This window comes from Neopelma chrysocephalum, unplaced genomic scaffold (genome assembly GCF_003984885.1).
Source record: "Neopelma chrysocephalum unplaced genomic scaffold, ASM398488v2 Primary Assembly neopelma1_85, whole genome shotgun sequence".
In the NCBI taxonomy this organism is placed as follows: Eukaryota; Metazoa; Chordata; class Aves; order Passeriformes; family Pipridae; genus Neopelma; species Neopelma chrysocephalum.
Window position 1 is genome coordinate 4,973,278 of NW_020897747.1, and position 16,488 is coordinate 4,989,765.

The window sequence follows — 16,488 nt, forward strand, 5'->3', positions numbered from 1 at the left end:
GATGTTTTACCTGTGTCAGGAGGTCAAGGACAAGTGGAGATTGCTGCAATTTCCCTGTCAGGGAGGAGTTATGACACTGACAGTGCCAAACTGAGACAAGGCTCATTTTATGCCAGGATGGGGCTTTACTAATCATGCTTGTATCTGATTGTGTCCCACTTCACGTTTTTGAGGCACACTAAAAAGCTGTGACTAAAGAAGTAACTTCAAGGGGGAAATTTCCATTTTAAACTAGCATCCTGCAAAAATAGAAAAAAAAAATTGTGATATAGACAGCTGACCAAAGGGTATCTTATTTGCATAATGAATGCTCCCCATCAAACAGAAAAATTAAAGCCCTTTGAGTTCAGATTTAACATTAGCTACATCCTTGAAAACTGCCCCAGGGTGCAGAAATATACATAAGTGTTTCCACTCTGGTACCAGAAGTGATTGTACCTTCAGGAAATGCTTTTTAAACCAGTTTCTGACTCTCACTTAAACTACTTAAACACCTTCTTGCAGTTCCCATGCTGAGTTTTGTTACAGATTCCATCACAAATGCTGAATCCCAAACACCTCTCAAAGTACTCCCTTTTGAAAAGCATAGGAAGTCACACAGGGATAAGGGATGCTCATTTCCAATAGGATTTGCTACAAACCATAGACCCCCGTCTATGTTGGATAGCTTTCCAAAGTCCTCTCATTCATGTAATAATGGCATTGATCTGCAAAGCTCCTTGATGCCTGGGAGGCTTGAAGAATGGTTAGAAGTCTTGTTTGGGAAGTTTTCTGAAGTTTCTCATTTTTCTACTGTTTGCAGAAAAGGTTTGTATAACTGCAAGGTAAGAAAATTGTTCTTCATGTTTCATTATTGAGAAAGCAGCCACCACTGAGAAGCCACAATAAGACTTTCTCTCTTTTCAGGCAACAGCCCACTAGACAAATTGAAGTCTGTTATTTCTGCAGAGTTCCTATTCATATGGAATATTTTCAAATGGTCTCATGAGCAGCACATTTTAGAACAAGACAATACAAAACATGAGAAAAAAAATGTGTCTCCTGTTTAATTTCCCTGCAGTATGTAATTTGGTTTTAAAGAAGAAGAAACTTGTGAACACAGAAAAAGACATAACTCCGTTTTTACAAAGATGAAAAAACAAACAGATAAAAACATGTCACTTGACTTGCTATTTACCCAGAATTTTCTAAATTCTGTGAGTGAATTTCTAAATTCAAAGTACACCTAACATGAAGAAAAATAAACAAAGTGTTCCTATTAAAATTTTTTATGAAAAGCACATAGTACTCTACTTCTTACATGGCACCTCTTTCTGAAATGGCACAGAGGAATCTTGACACACAGTGACCATTTCCACCTTTTGCATTGTCAGCTACAAGAAAATCTAATTTGAAAGAGGACTTTGGTTAGGAATAGGGGCATACTCCTCAACTTCCTGCAAAAACATCTACTGAAGTAACAATCAGCATCTTTTCCTTGGTAAAAAAGGAAGGGTTTGCTTTTTACAGGCTACAAATACTGATCAAATATTGTTCTGTTTTCTTGTGATTCTCCATTGTCTCATCAGTAAAATGTACACAACTATTTAACCATAAGCATTACCTGGGATAAGGAAAATCAGCAAAGGGATTGGCAGGCCCTCTGTTTCTTGGTGTCTTCTGGTTAAGACAGGAGTCGGAGCAGGACTAGAAGCTCTGCTTTGATTACCTGCTGGACTGCAAACAGCTTTAATTAGAACAAATTATGTGTTTAATATTATAAATACCTCAAAGGTCCATTATGATCTTAAAGTCTCACTTGACAGCCTATATGTTAGCTTGCAGCTTGAACTCATGCTCGAGCTCAAGCCCTAGACCTTCAATTCACACGATGGCTGCAATCTAAGACAGACCGAGTATCTCAGCTGAAGTTCACACAATCAGATGAAAGGAATTGGCTTGAACTGATTTTGACTCATAATTGGGGCACATGGACAGTATAGTGGATTTGGGTATCATTTTGAAAATCATAGCTTAAGAAACATAGCAGACAGGAAAACATTTGCAAAAAATCTCAGTGCCTGCACTTCATGATCAGCTCCACGAAATAAACAGATCAGCTCTAAGTAGTCTTTGGTTCTAATTGCTATATTTTATCCCCCATATTAAACATTTCTATCACTTGGCTGAGGAGCAGACACTGTCCTGTGGATTAGCCATCAGTAACAGCCCAGGAGTAACAACTGAGAAATGGCACAGTTTAAGATCTAGCCAGTGTTTTGCATTTATTTCTAGAATATTATTATATAATGATGTGCAGTGAATAGAGATGGAAAACAATCACAGCTTTGGCATGGAATTTCTGTATATACAGAATGATTGCATTTGCAAAGTATATTATTACTGACACCTAATTCAGTCTGTCAGAGTGGCACTATGAGGGACTAATTAAAGTCAAAGCAAAACAAATGCTTGTACTTGAGAAAAACACCAGGGAAAACATGGACAGATTTTACCAATCTGCATGTCTCATTCCTGTCAGTGTGAAGTGTTTCTGAGGTGGTACATTTTATATGCTTTAAAGTAGAGTCTATTCCATTACGATAGTTATAAGCTTCAAAAGAGCAGATCACTGGCACTCACTATTTGACCAGTCTTGCTCACTTGAACAAGCTTAGGATTCTGAATTTTGAGCCTCCAATCACATTTTTAAAGTTTTCTCTTGCTTTTCATGATCAGAAAATAGAAATCTATATCCCAAATATGATAACTCTGCCATGTCAAGAAGGAGAAACAAAAGCAAGCAAAAAACAAAAATGACAGGCAGGACGAAGAGGAGGAGGGGAGAAAAGAGAGAGTGTGGTATTCCCAGCACAACTGTTGGACCAACTGTCAGTTGCTTGTATGAAGCAAAGCCCCACAGCTACCAGGGTATTTGCAGGGTATTAAATTCATTCAGTCTAGGGCTGTGGAAAAGGGAGAAAGGATGCTCTCTGTATTTGTCAGTATGAATGTTCTTGTGTAGACATTCTTCATGTTTCTTGTCCTTACTGACACAACCCTGGACCATGCAGCCTCCATCTTTCAGTGACAGAGGGACAGCAGCCAGCACACAGCAAATCTGCCAGACTTTACCTTGCTGAGCACTGGGCAAAAGCCCAGTAGCCCCTTCACGGGAGTAGTCTTGTATGCAAGGAAGTGGGTGCAAGAATTCAAGTACAAAACTAATTGAAAGAAAAAATTGGTATTTTTCATGCAGTTTTGATCCCTGCCCAAATGTTAATTTTTATCACATATATTCACATGTTCTGGCAGGACAAACATGTGTGTCTTAACTGCATCAGTCAGGTCATGTTAATGGGCACATAATCCAGAAAGGTATTTCTGCTGCACATCAAGCAGGGAAGCCTCTAGGCTTCTGAGGCTGTTTTATGCCAAGCACTGATTATTTCAGCAAATGAGGATCTTTCTCACCAGAGGCCAATATTTTGAGGACACCCTGAAAAGATATGTTTTAAAATTCACTGAAGCTACAGAACTTCAAGACAATTAGTTACAGAGGGATTTCGTCTAGTGACTGGGCTTCTGCTCTCAAATGCTTTTGTGATCATTGTCGTGCTTGTTTTCACCATCTCTGGCTGGAAACAGCGCTATACTCGTACTCAAATTCAACTGCTTCTCCACCCTTGTGGCTCAAATTCCTTTCCAAAGGTAAGAAGAAACTTTGTTTTAAAGTTGGAGAAAACAGAACAGGCTGAGGTGAACATGCAACTTCGTGACTGCTCGTGGTCTCTTGGACACTTTTAATCCACTGGGCCTTTCATTTTTGACAGGACATGCTGTCAAAGTCTGAAAATGTGGCAAATGACCTGAGCAGCTGGGCAGGTCCCAGGAGAATGGTACTAGAGGTGGGTGTACAACATATGCATCCAGGCAGCATGCCTTTTCTTTCCACAATGCCAGCCCAGCCTGAAGGGACAGTGTCTGGTTTTAGAGCAGTCCTGTCTTTATTTATCCTGAGATGGCTTTCAGAAGGGCAGGAGCTGAGCTTTCCTAGAAGAATAGTCAGAGGCTGGCGTACAATTACACTGTATTACACTCAGTCAGATAAATCACTTTTGGGAGAAGAGGTTCATAACAACTCCAGACATGCCTAATAGTTCCACTGTGAGTCTCTGGACAAAGCCCGGGACTGGAAACAAAATGAAATCATTACATAAAATTATTTGTACTCCTGTAATGCTTGAGAGCCACAGCTAAAATGAGACCTTACTTCAGTGAGTGCTGTGCAGAGCCAGCCAGAGGCAGTTCCTGCCTGAAGTATCTGCTATCTCAATAGAAAGGAGAAGGGCAGGGATGCACTTTTTCCCACTCTTCCCACAGGCATGGGAGAGGAGGCCCCCAGAGGAGGTCTGGGGCCAGCCAAGGTCAGTGTGCATGACTGCAGAGAGCAGGGGTTTTGTACCACCACATAAACCAGGTAGTTTGCTAAGCCTTATTTTTATTGCTGTTATTATTAAATACATTATCAGAGCCTCCTCAAGCAGTGTTAATCAAGATGATTTCCTCAAGCTACGCTCCAAGAGGCATATTACACCCCCTACCAAACTTATTGAATTAAGTGAAGTATGTGCATTATCTTTGCTTATGGCTTTCAAAGCTTATGAATGCTACTGTAATTGTTTTCATAAAACAGATCAATAAGTAGAGTCAAAATAGGCTCTGCCTGCCTCAGGGGGAAGGCATTTAAAGTATGTGGATAACAGCTTTTTCAAGAGACCTTTCTGCCTGCCAAACAAAGGGAACTTATTGCAAACTCTCACCTTCTCGGGAAAAGATCTTATTTGCAAGTCAGTCTGTGAACTGGTTTTGAAACAGAAGATGACAAGACCTTTCATTTGGAATTAGGGAATCAAGTTAACTGGCTGAGGTTTTTTAAAAAATTCTTAAATCCTAAAGCATTTTAAATTAATTCACATTTTAAAATACCTCCCTACTCCTACATGAGTGTTGGCAGATTTCATGTGTCGCTTGGATGCAAATAGGGATCTGCTACATACTCCACAAAAATCATGCTGGTAAAGTTTGTGTTCCCTTGTGGACAATGGGAAACATAAAAGATACCAAAGGCCAATAAAATAAATGAAATAAATCTTCACTTCTTGCTATGTTAAAGAAACTTTTTTGTGTGTTTATCATTTGCTCCAAGACAAAATATGCCTTGCTATTTATGCAGCAAGTTAGCACATTTCTAAAGACATAAATAAAAATATCAAGGTGAAACAGTGAGGAGTTTATTAGCTTAGTTATTAAGAGCTCTTTACACTTAACAACCTAAAGCACACACAGAGCAATTTGTAATCAGCACTTTTTAAGCTCTGAATAATCCATTCCTTAAGCAAGCTTTCCTGCTTCCTTTAAAACACCTTTCATGTCTTCAAACTTTCAATGAGGAAAGCCAAATTCATTAAAGCAACCTCTTCACTATGCTTTTCTCTCTCCCCCTTGTTCCATCATATCTCCTGTTCTCAAGTGAGCTAATTACTTGATAGTTGGAGCTACAAAGCCTCCTGCCAGGGCAGGGCCCAACATCTCTCAAGGATGGGATTCAGCTGGGTAGGGGACCAGTGCAACCCAGGGATGTGACAACTGGCAGAGCTGTTAGCACGAGCCTGAGACACTTGGTCCCCCTTTCTAGTTACACCCTTTCCTCTAACCAGAGATCTTCTCCTTCAGATCTCCTCCTTCTACTACCATCTCCTCTTCCATCAAGAGTGTGTTCCCCCACTGCTCTATTTCTCCCTTATACACAAACTCCCATCCTCTCCCATCTCCTTCACCTCCTCCAATCACTGCAGTACTTGAATAACTTCTCTCCCTTTACTAGTCAGTTTTTTATTTCATCCTCCTACTTTATTTTCCCCTTTTCCTTATTTGTTTTCTCTCTTTTCAATACAATCTACCCTGGAAAAAATATTTCTGCTGCTAACTAGAATTTGTGAGATGTACTGTGCTTATTCAAGCCTTGTACTCACAATACCCCGGTTAGGTTAATATATTCTCTTAATTATCTTACTGACTGGCTGCAATACATCATCTTAAACCAAACTAGTAATATGTAGTGCACCTAAAGATACCTCCTAGAGTGTAAATGAACCTAGTTTCTTGCAATGATCATGCAAGTGAGACACCTTCTGGCAAGGGTAACATGAAACACACACAGACAGTTTCCAAATAATAGCTTTTTTAAGTAATCCATGAACACATACCCAATGCCAAGAGTTAAGTAGGATTAGAGAAGCAAAATTCATGTTTCAGATGCAAATCCTGAAAATCTGTGCCAATTTTACAGACTTCCCTAGAGGTGAGAATCAACATAGGCACTTCAGCTCCTTTCCCTGACTATCCGTTTAAATGAGACTTCTCTTGTCCTCTGGTCTGGAAGGTTTTAGGGATCACCTTGTAGCAGTTCCTTAAATTTTCCTCAAATTCAAAAGATGAAGAATATGTGTGTCTGCAACACCCACCTGGTAGCTTTCAGGATAGCTATAACACAATCTGGCACGAGAAGATATTCTGTGACCTCTCCTATACAGGCTTTGCTTTTGCTTGCTCTTGGTGTTTTGAAATAACATTAGACAGAGAACATTTGGTGGGAGAATCTAAGAACCTAATACAGAGAGCCAATTCAATTACAGTTGGTGGGAGAAGGTGTGGATTTGCAAGAAGACAATGAGAAAAAGAATCAGTAAACAGATGAAATATTAACTTTATTTATCATGGACCAGGCTAAGGATCTGTCTCCCACCAAAAAAGCACTACTAGAGCTATACCAGGGAATACCCTGGGCAGCACCTTATTTGTCTTGACACAACAACACAACAGCAAAAAATCATGCTGTAATAGTCAGCTCTTTTGATTGTTTTTCAAATCTATATACTTTCTGATATTTTATGAACACATTTTCTGAGGATGGGGAAAAAACGAGACCCAGGATCTTTGTTCTGAAATAATGCAGTATTTCCCAAATCTGTAATGAGTAAAAATATTTTCATGATTTAACTTACTTAAATTTTGAAGGGAAGATCTTAAAAAAAATCCAAATATTTTAGTAAGGTGCTAATGCAACAGCTCAGGTTAAAAGTGGCACCAGTGTAAACTAAAGGGAACACTAAGTCCACATTCTTATATTTCTGTTTCCAACACTGAGATCAAATAGGATCATGCTGGCAACAATGTAGAGAAAAATAGTTATCCAAAAACTAATCCTAAGCAGCCAAAACATAAGATTCATTATTGAAATAGAAGATGACACATACATAGCATCATCACTGGAATCATTTAATTTAATGTAACAACATCTTGAAACATTAGGAAAAGCTGAGTGTATAGGAAATTTCAAAACACACATCAGCTTCCTAAACTCTCATAACCTCCTCCTAACCTCAGGAGCATATTAGACATATACAAAAAGAGTCTATTCAACTGACTGTAAATAGGAAAAAAACAGATTCTGACACACAGCTCTGTTTGCTGTTTATGGATGTGATTGAAAACAAGACCTCCCTTGCACTGTATTTGGATGATTGACTCATACAGTCCTTGTTTGCATTATCAAGGTTTTGGAGACCATTGGTTCTGAACGCAGGAAATAATTTTCTCCCTGTTCAGATTGATTGTAATTTAGTACAGACAGAGGTAAGGACAGTTTTTGCATTTTTCTGCAGCATGGTACATATTTTCACAAGCATTTTCCACCCTTTTTTTCCTCCCACAGTAGTTTTAAAACATTCTTAGCTTTGATGGCATCTTTTTTCCTTGCTGGTGGTACCTGCTGGTGATTAATGTATAGTTAAGACTTTACACAAAACCATCAGTGAGCAAATTAAAATGATCTAATAGTCCTTCCTGACTTTATACTTCCTGAAACCTTTAAAGAGGCAAGCATACCTGTGCCATTGCAAGGGAAAAGATCCTGCAATGTTTAATCTGCTTGTAATTTCTGGGAACCCGTCCAATGATGTATGAGTGCCAGGGGAAGACGGTACTGTCTCCCTGGGGACTCCACTGGAGCAGGGCTTCCTGGTACTTCCTTAGCCTCCACTGCACAAAGTCCTTGTGCCTGAGGTGGCTTCCCTTAAAGAGAGACTGCAGTGAAGGGGGTTATTCGCTGCCTTAAACTGAGGCAGAGACTTAGGTGTTCCACAGCAGCACCAGGAAAGCATAAAGCACTACGGAAGGGACTATAAGCCCTATTTTATAAAAGGAAAAGATGGCTGGTAAAACCTTTTCTCCTTTTTCTTCTCCTCTAAAAATTTTTCCTTCCATAGCAATGATCACACAGGTCAGAAGAAAAAACTTGGGGTAAAGCAGCCCATTTTGGTTCTAATATTGTCTGAAGGAAGGTTGCCTGAATTTTAAGTCTTCAGAGACTCGACAGTTCAGCCAAAGGGTGTTTTTTAGACTTTACTTTAAAAAGAAGAAAAAAAGAAAAAAGTAGCTATTTTCCACAGGAAAAAAGAAATGAACACGAGTTTTTGTAAGAAAAACAATTTTTATAGATTTCTTTAGGCTGAAACAATAAGTTCTTGGGGCTTGGGTTTCTGCAAGAAGCCATAGTATTGTTTGGAAAGTCAATCAATTAATAATGGTTAACACCATGGGAACAGCTCCAGAGTAAATTCCTCATCCTGCTGTATGACTCTTCAGAAGTTGTGAACTACAGACAAGGGGGACCCAGATCATTTCATTCATCCCATTCTTGACTTATAGAAACACCCACAAGCTGAAAACTCCTAAAAGAGGTGGAAAAACCCTCAGACACCCATTTTTTACCCTGCTGGGTCTTGTGAAGGGAACAGACTGATCTGCCTGGGCTGCAACCCAGCAGACAACACAAGAGGGCTCTGTGGCTGCACAGAGCTAGCCCCACCACTTGCCACTCCGCTCAGCGATGGATTTTTCCTCACCTGGTCCTTCTGAACCGGTCACTGCTGGCTGCTGGCAGCCCGTCTCCATGGGCACAGTGGGAGAACGAAACTTCCCTTCTGCTGCCTCCAGCTGGCCCCAGCGCTTCGCTCACTTTGGCTGGGGGACTGGGATTCCTCTCCGCAGCATTAGCTGGGGAAGTGACCCAGCAGCAGAGCAGACAGCAGACCTGCCCTGGGGGGTGATGGGCTTTGCAGACAAGCCGTGCTGGAAGTGCCTGCCCTCTCTTCTGTGTCTCTTTCTATATAAGATCAAGGCAGGCAAAGCTCTTTGTTTCATTTTAGCTCTTTCTCTTCTGAGATCATTAAAACTTCAGCTGCAGGCTGGGAACAGTTCCCTCTCAAGCCTCCCCATTCCCATCTCATCCCCATCTCCATCCTGGGGTTTCTCCCTGGTATTGCAGTCACTATTCTTTCCGCAGGAGCCATAGCCTGAGCTGTGAGGTGGTTCTTTATCCTCACCGTTTTGCCCCCACAGCTCATTTAATTTTTCTCAGGAGACCTTTCTGGAAAATTTCCCTACCTGTTTCACAAATCTATGGGATTTGTTACAGAGAGAACCATCTGCCCTTCTCACTGACAAGCTCTGACATTTGCTGAGGACCCTACTCAGTCCTGGGAACATCAGGTAGTTGCTGGCCTGATCCCAGCTTTGGTATTGATGGGTTCCTCCCTGTTCCTGCAAAAGTGTCACAGACACCTGTGAAAGCCCTCCTTAGAAAATTCCCTTGTAGCACAGAACAAGGGCTCCTGTCTTGCTAACTGACCTTGCCTTTTCCAAACATCAAAATCATATATGGCATTGTTTCCAAACTCTCTCCTTTGCTCTTTTGAAACTGACACCAGTGAAAATCCCAACCTATTGATAGGAAAAAAAATAATCAGGTAGAAGCCAAAAGTCCATGGAATGTCTCTCTGGACTGTGGAGAGTTCTGTCGCAGTTGGTCAAACATCCCTGGGCTGCCTCAGTGTGAGCATTTCAACAGCCCCAAAGACAGTGTAACCCGAGCACATGCAGCACCATCTCTGTTCAGACCATGCAGGTGCATCCATCTGTGCAGGCAAGAGCAGCAAGAGCCTGCAGTGGGGAAGTTTTCAGCATTAACTGGCATTTGCTTAAAGGACAGACAGGCTGTAACCACATGTCAGTGCAGGGCACTGACCCTTATACAGGGCTCCTCTGAGTGTGTGATTGTCAGAACTCCTTCATCTCCATCTGGTCTCACCTGCACAACATACCCAAAGGAAGGCCTAAACACCTCTTCTGCAACAGCTTATTGCAGAACAGTTATTCAGTAAAAACCTGCTATCACTATTGTCCTTCTCCCCCCACAGAGGGCAATACAGCCCACACCTCCAGCTGGGTGTCCATAACTGGGTACCAAATGGCAGAGTCGGGGTAGGGTATGGGATAGGAGCAGGCCTGAACCCTGCCTGCCCACTGCCCCATCTCACCCATGCACAAGCCTTTTTCCTGGTTTGTTTCAATGAACACACTTGAATCTCTTCACTGCAGGTTTTGCAAGAAGACCCCTGGAGCCTGCTGCACTGCTAGGACTTGTGCATCCTCTTCCCAATCCATAACATCCACTGACAGCGTCCAGCAAGTCCCAAAGGATTGGGACAAGGGATACCTATTCTCCCTGACAGCAGGGTGACAAGGGCAGAGACAGGCATGGCCAGGGGAGCAAGGGTCTTGCCCACCTGCAGACACACATCCCTGTCAGCCAAGTCTCCAGGTGGCAGATCAGAGGAGCCAGCTGCTCTGATGTAAATGAACCTGTTTCCTCTCTCACACACACAAATACGAGCCACGGATGAAAGAAGTTGTGCTGGAAGTTGCTATTTACAAGGAGCAGTTTAACATAAATGACTCAGAGAGAAAGTGGAAACCAGTGCTCAGGCTGAGATCCCAGATAAGAGAGGCAAGGGGGAGCAGACCATTTCTCGTCATATATCTCAATGCACAATGATTAGAAAAACGTTGGGGCCAGCTCAGGGCTCCCAAGAGCAGAGGCAATATTGAAGGGTCTTCCCTCACAGCTGGAAAGAGCCTGCTGTGGAGACCACAGGGAGAGACATGGGACTGCAGTGGGAGACATTGAGGGGCAAGGAGGGATGGAGGGGGTGATCTTGTGGTGAACCTGCCACTCAAAAGCCATTTTGTCAGTGCCCAAACTTCAGCCTTGCTAAGATCCTCACAAACATTTCTAGACTACTGAAATACAAATAGCATCCTGATGGAAAGAGCCTGGGAAAGGGTGGAGACTGGTTGAAAGCCAGAGGGGTAAAGCAAAGGGAGGTCATCCTCATTAGCTAAGTCACTGCTCTGTGCCTGTGAGCTGCTCAGTGCCCAGTTCCTGCCACCCCCAGACCCAGCAGTGATACTTCAGCCATGGAGGGGTTTGGAGAGCAAAAGCCTAGAAGTAGCAACTGTTCCTTGAACATGTTTGGAGAAAGGCAATGAAGTTTCCTTTCCAGAGTGACAACACATGGAAAATCCTAGGCCAGAGCCTTCCACAACCTGCCCTCCACAAAGGCACAACCTCCTTCTCTCCCTCTCCTCTCATTCATGCTTCTCTGTGTCCGTGACTGAGCTCCGCCTGCAAGAGACAATTCCATTTCAGTGCAACAGATTCAAACTCTAATTGAGTTTTCCCATTTAAATCAAGGCAGAAACAGCTCTGCCAGCCTGCAGTCATGAGAGCTATTTTTGAAGAGAATTTTCAAACTGGCCAGGAAGTCAAATACAACATTTTTAAACCATTTTAAAGTGTGTGTGTGCACACGTGAGTGCATTTCCCTCAGCAAGGAAATTGCTCCCTGTTCATGAGAGGAGCCAGGTTGCTTTAATTGTGCAGCTGCTACATGCCTTCTTTGTGGCAGTGGAAAGCAAAAAAAATCTTCAGTTTATGTGTGTATTCCTGCTTTACATGACTCATTGCAATGGAAGAAAACATAATGCTGCTTCTCCTCTTTTAGCCCCATCTCATCCCAGACACCATCTATCTTCATGCCACTCTATGGCTGCTTGCACAGTGGTTTCCCCTCCTTTATGCTCCTTAATTCAAGTGCACAGTCCAGAGTTTATTTGGAACAGCTTATCCCCCTCTCTGTATAGCACAAGGAAGGACTGTTTTATGATGAAGACATCAGATTAGGACTCATATCCAGCTTTCACATTCAATACTGATTCAAACTTCTGGTGGAACTCAGTTATTCATCTTCTATTAGGCAAAAGTGCAATAAAACTTTGTCTTTCATCCTATTCTCACTCAAGGCATTCTCTATTCAGTAAGATTTAGTACAATGAACACCTATTACCCTTACATTTACATTGTAAACCTGTATTTTCTATCACTTTCCTATATTCTCTTCTAAGTACTGTATGCTTTTTAAAGAGCTAAGTGAACTCCTTGGTAGATGTTTTGATCTCTACTTTAATAGGCCTCTACAGTTAAATCAGTGTTAGGAATAAAAGTCAATACATGCACACTGAGATAGTTTCAATTTCATTGATTCTTTAGTAAGAAATAGTCATGAGAGGGATTTGCAGGGTTTACCATCTTACAGATAAATTGATTGGCATGTTTTGAAGATTCAAATACTTTAACAAAGATGTTTTTCCTAGGACAAAAATGTTTGCAAAAAAAGCCTGCATTTTGCTGTAAAACAAGGAACAATTAAATGATGATGAGCCCATCATAATTTTGTGCTATAAACACATATTCTCAGCTACAGTGAAGTCTTGCTTTGAATTTGTCTCAAAGCAGTATTCAGGATTTATCAATTCCTAGTGGCCTTGATGATACTTGACATTAGATAACATCCTGTTTTCTTCGTTGCAAAAAGAAGTTGGTTGCATACTCCAATCAAAGCATCATAGAATGGGTGAGGTGGGTGGGCACCTCTGGAGATCCTCCAGAGCCCTACTCAGAGTAGGGTCAGCTGCCATAGGTTGTTCAGGGGTGTCTAGTTGGGTATTTCACAATTCTAAGAATGAATCTTCCACAGCCTCTCTGGAAAGCCTGTGCCAGTGTTGAACCAGCCCCACAGTAAAAGTGATTTTTCTTATGTTTAAATGAAATTTTCTATATTTCAGTTTGTGCCCTTTGTTTCTCATCCTGTCCATGAACATCGCTGAGAAAACTCTGACTCCATCTTCTTCACTCCTCCCTAGGTGTTTGTACACATGGATAAGACCTCCCTGAGCCTTCTCACCTCCAAGCTGAACAACACCAGGTCTCTCAGCCTCTCCTCATGTGACAGATTCTCCAATCACCTGATCATCTTCATCACCCTCTGCTGGACTTGATCCAGCACGTCCATTTCTCTTGCACTGGGGAGCCTAGAACTCGAACCAGGACCCCAGATGTGTCTTAACAGTGCTGAATAAAGGGAAAGAATCACCTCCCTTCACCTGTTGGAAATATGCTTTTTAATAAAGCCCAGGATGCCATTGGCTTTATTTGCCTCAAGAGCACATTGCTGCCCCACATTAAACTTGGTGTCAACCAATCCCACCACGGCCTTTTCCTGTATTGAACTTCAAGAGATGGCTGTTGGCTCATTTTTTCCCCTATTTCTTCAGTGCCTCTGAACAACAGGGATACACTCACCCAGGGTATCCACTGCTGCCAGTTCTGTATCATGTACACTTGCTGAGAGTACACTTTGTCCCATCACAAAGGCAATTAATGAAAATATTAAACAGTATATAGGACCCAGGTTCAACCCCTAGAGTGCACTACTAGTGCTGATCTCCAGCGGGTCTTTTTACTGCTGGTGTCACCGCTTGGGGTCCAGCCATTGAGCCAGTTTCACCCCATGTCATTTCTATTTATTGGCCCCCTAGTTCATCAGCTTGTCTCTGAGGACCTAATGGGGAACAGTGTTGAAAGACACTTCCTAAAGTTAAGATAAGCAACATCCACCCCTCTCCTCCCATCCACTAAGCCAGTCATCTCCCTGTAGAGGCTATCATCATCCATCTATGTAGTGAGGAAGGTCTGAAATCCAAGGTCATGGCAGTGAAAGGCCAGTTTTATTTTCCCACTGCTTGGAATTGTTAGTCCTTGGATGAGTCAATTCTGGCATGAGGAAGGTAGATGTGATTTCTTCATTTCTGTTTTACATTAGTAGATCTTGTTTACCCTCAATCTCAGATATTTAAATGCATTGCAATATTCTGGGTATAAAATTGTGCTGTGACCTTTAGAAAAGGATCCTGAGGCTAAAATATCAGTTGTGCCATTCCAAAGACAGCTCATTTCCCCATACGGAGCTTTTTGTGTTGCTAACAAGGAGCCTGGTTTTTATGTCGTTCTCCATGAAAACAGAAGCTCAGCCTTGGCATCATCTCTCCTTGAAGTGGCTGAGAAGTGAAATTGGCCCATGTTTTATGCCAAATGTAGTTGATAGCTTAGTTGAAAATTGGATTTCCTTCAGAATAGAAAGCAAAGAGGACAAAATTCAATGGAAATATTCTTTTTGGCATCTCCGGGCCCTGGAGCAGCTCTTTGAAGATGGGTTTTCTGGGAGAGAGAAGCAGTGATGAACTAGGCCCTGAAATTACTTCCATAGTCTAAACTCTGAAATATTTTACAGTCACATTAAAGAGGAAGACTCTTCCTCCCACACTTAGCCCTTCAAAGCCAGTTCTCTTCAGAGATGTGAGAGAGTAGACAACATATATTACTAATGCAGACTTGTTCAGAGATCTAGAAACAAAATTACGTATGTTTCTGGATTTGGCCAACATTACTCAGAGCTCAGACATACCTGGTGTGTCACTGGAGCTGCAGAAACAGTCCACTCTCATCACTGTGAGAAGTAACATACAAGAAGTAACATGGTTTGCTGGCATCCTGGGAAGGGCCCATGAGTGTGGTTGGGAGCTGAAAGCACAGGGGATGTTAACTCTGGGGGGACAAGCTTAAGGAGGAATTTGGTAGCTGTTTTCTTCTACCTGTAAGGATTTTATGAAAAAGCAGCCAGGCTCCTCTTGTAGAAGCACAATGATATGATGAGGGACAAAGACCACAAGGATACAAAGAAATAAATCTTCACTGTGGAAGACTTTAACCACTGAAACACAGGGCCAGTGAGTTTGTGGACTCTCCATGCTCAGCCCAAAGTCCTGAGCAACCTGACCTGCCTTTGGAGTTGGCCCTGCTTTGGGCTGGAGCTTGGGCCAGGCAACCTCCAGGCGCCCCTTCCAGCCTGAACCATTCCTTGAGTCAGTGGCTTGGAAGGGATGTAGCAGAGCTTCCATTATCTTGGGCTAAGACAAGATATCCAAACCCTTAGTGCAGTTTAGAGATGCACAAAAAGATACTAAGCTCAGTAGGAGTCCTGTTTGCATCAGAAAACATACTGAAAACTTTGGTTAAAGATTCTATCAGCAGGCATTGAAGTTTCACTAACTTTCTTGTAATAACTCCAAGTCTGTTACTAATACATGTGAACATTCAGATTCTATAAATATTTTCAAATTAGCAGAAAATTTCAAAAGTATATCTGCTCTTCTCTTAGTTTCCCTGATAGCAAAGCTGTTCTTCCTAGATTTGCAAGAATTCCTTCACAGAAGTGTAGTCTAGATACACTAGTATATTTTTCACTTAGGAGGTATTTTTAACAGATGTTGGTTATAGATATGATTTGAGAGGAAATGCTCTTTTTTCAGTAGTTTGTGTTATCACATGAAGCATCAAATTCTGGACAAACATAGGTTTCCTTCTGGTAACTGAATATGAAATATATATATGTATCTATGATATTGCAAAGATATCTGTTTTAAAAGTCTCTCTTATATACAGAGCACTCTCCCTTTGCAGCTACTGCTGCTTTCTCAATAATTTATCTCTAATTAATTATTGAGATAGCGTTTTTTTAAAATATAAGTAAAATCTTACAGCACAAAACACAGAACCATGAGTTCAATGTTGAACTGCTCAAGTAGAGACTGAGCAGAAAGGTAGAAGAATTACTATTAGCACATAAATAGATGAGATAATGGAAAAGGGAATATACTGCTCAGGAAGCAGTTTTATAAATGTTATTTTTCAAGTGTTCTACAGGATGGAAGTCCCCATTTAATAACAGCATTTTAAAATTGTCATTAAGGTCTTAATCCTTTAATGTGCCACATGTGGGTGGCTGCTGTCCAGATGCCAAGTGAGGCTGGGGAGGAGGTGAGCTTCATGAGACATGGGACTTCTTCAGCTAAGCATCATCACGTTGTCCCTCCACCAACCCCCTGAGATCACAGAGAAGATTTTCAGCAAAGTGTAACAAGAGGAATTAAAAAAAAATTAATGGGGGAAAAAGCATCTGAAGGGCATTCCTTTCAGCAACAAATTCAGATTTCTAAGGTTTCTTTATCATTCATTAGCAAAGGTATGGTCACACATCCCCAGCAACCAACAATGATTTTCAATACTAATATATATTGAATTTATATTGATACTAATACATATTTAAATAATTTACTTTCCCTTAGCTGAGCCACAGAAATTGAAAG

General features: G+C 41.5%; 1 long non-coding RNA gene across 1 annotated transcript in view; it reads right to left on the reverse strand.

Annotated features, from left to right (window-relative positions):
• LOC113971821 overlaps positions 1 to 16,488 on the reverse strand; it is a 38,918-nt gene that overhangs the window by 13,101 nt on the left and 9,329 nt on the right. Inside the window, exon 2 of the long non-coding RNA XR_003535666.1 lies at positions 1,604 to 1,716. This is a non-coding gene — a long non-coding RNA (uncharacterized LOC113971821). The remainder of the gene's footprint in view (positions 1 to 1,603; positions 1,717 to 16,488) is intronic.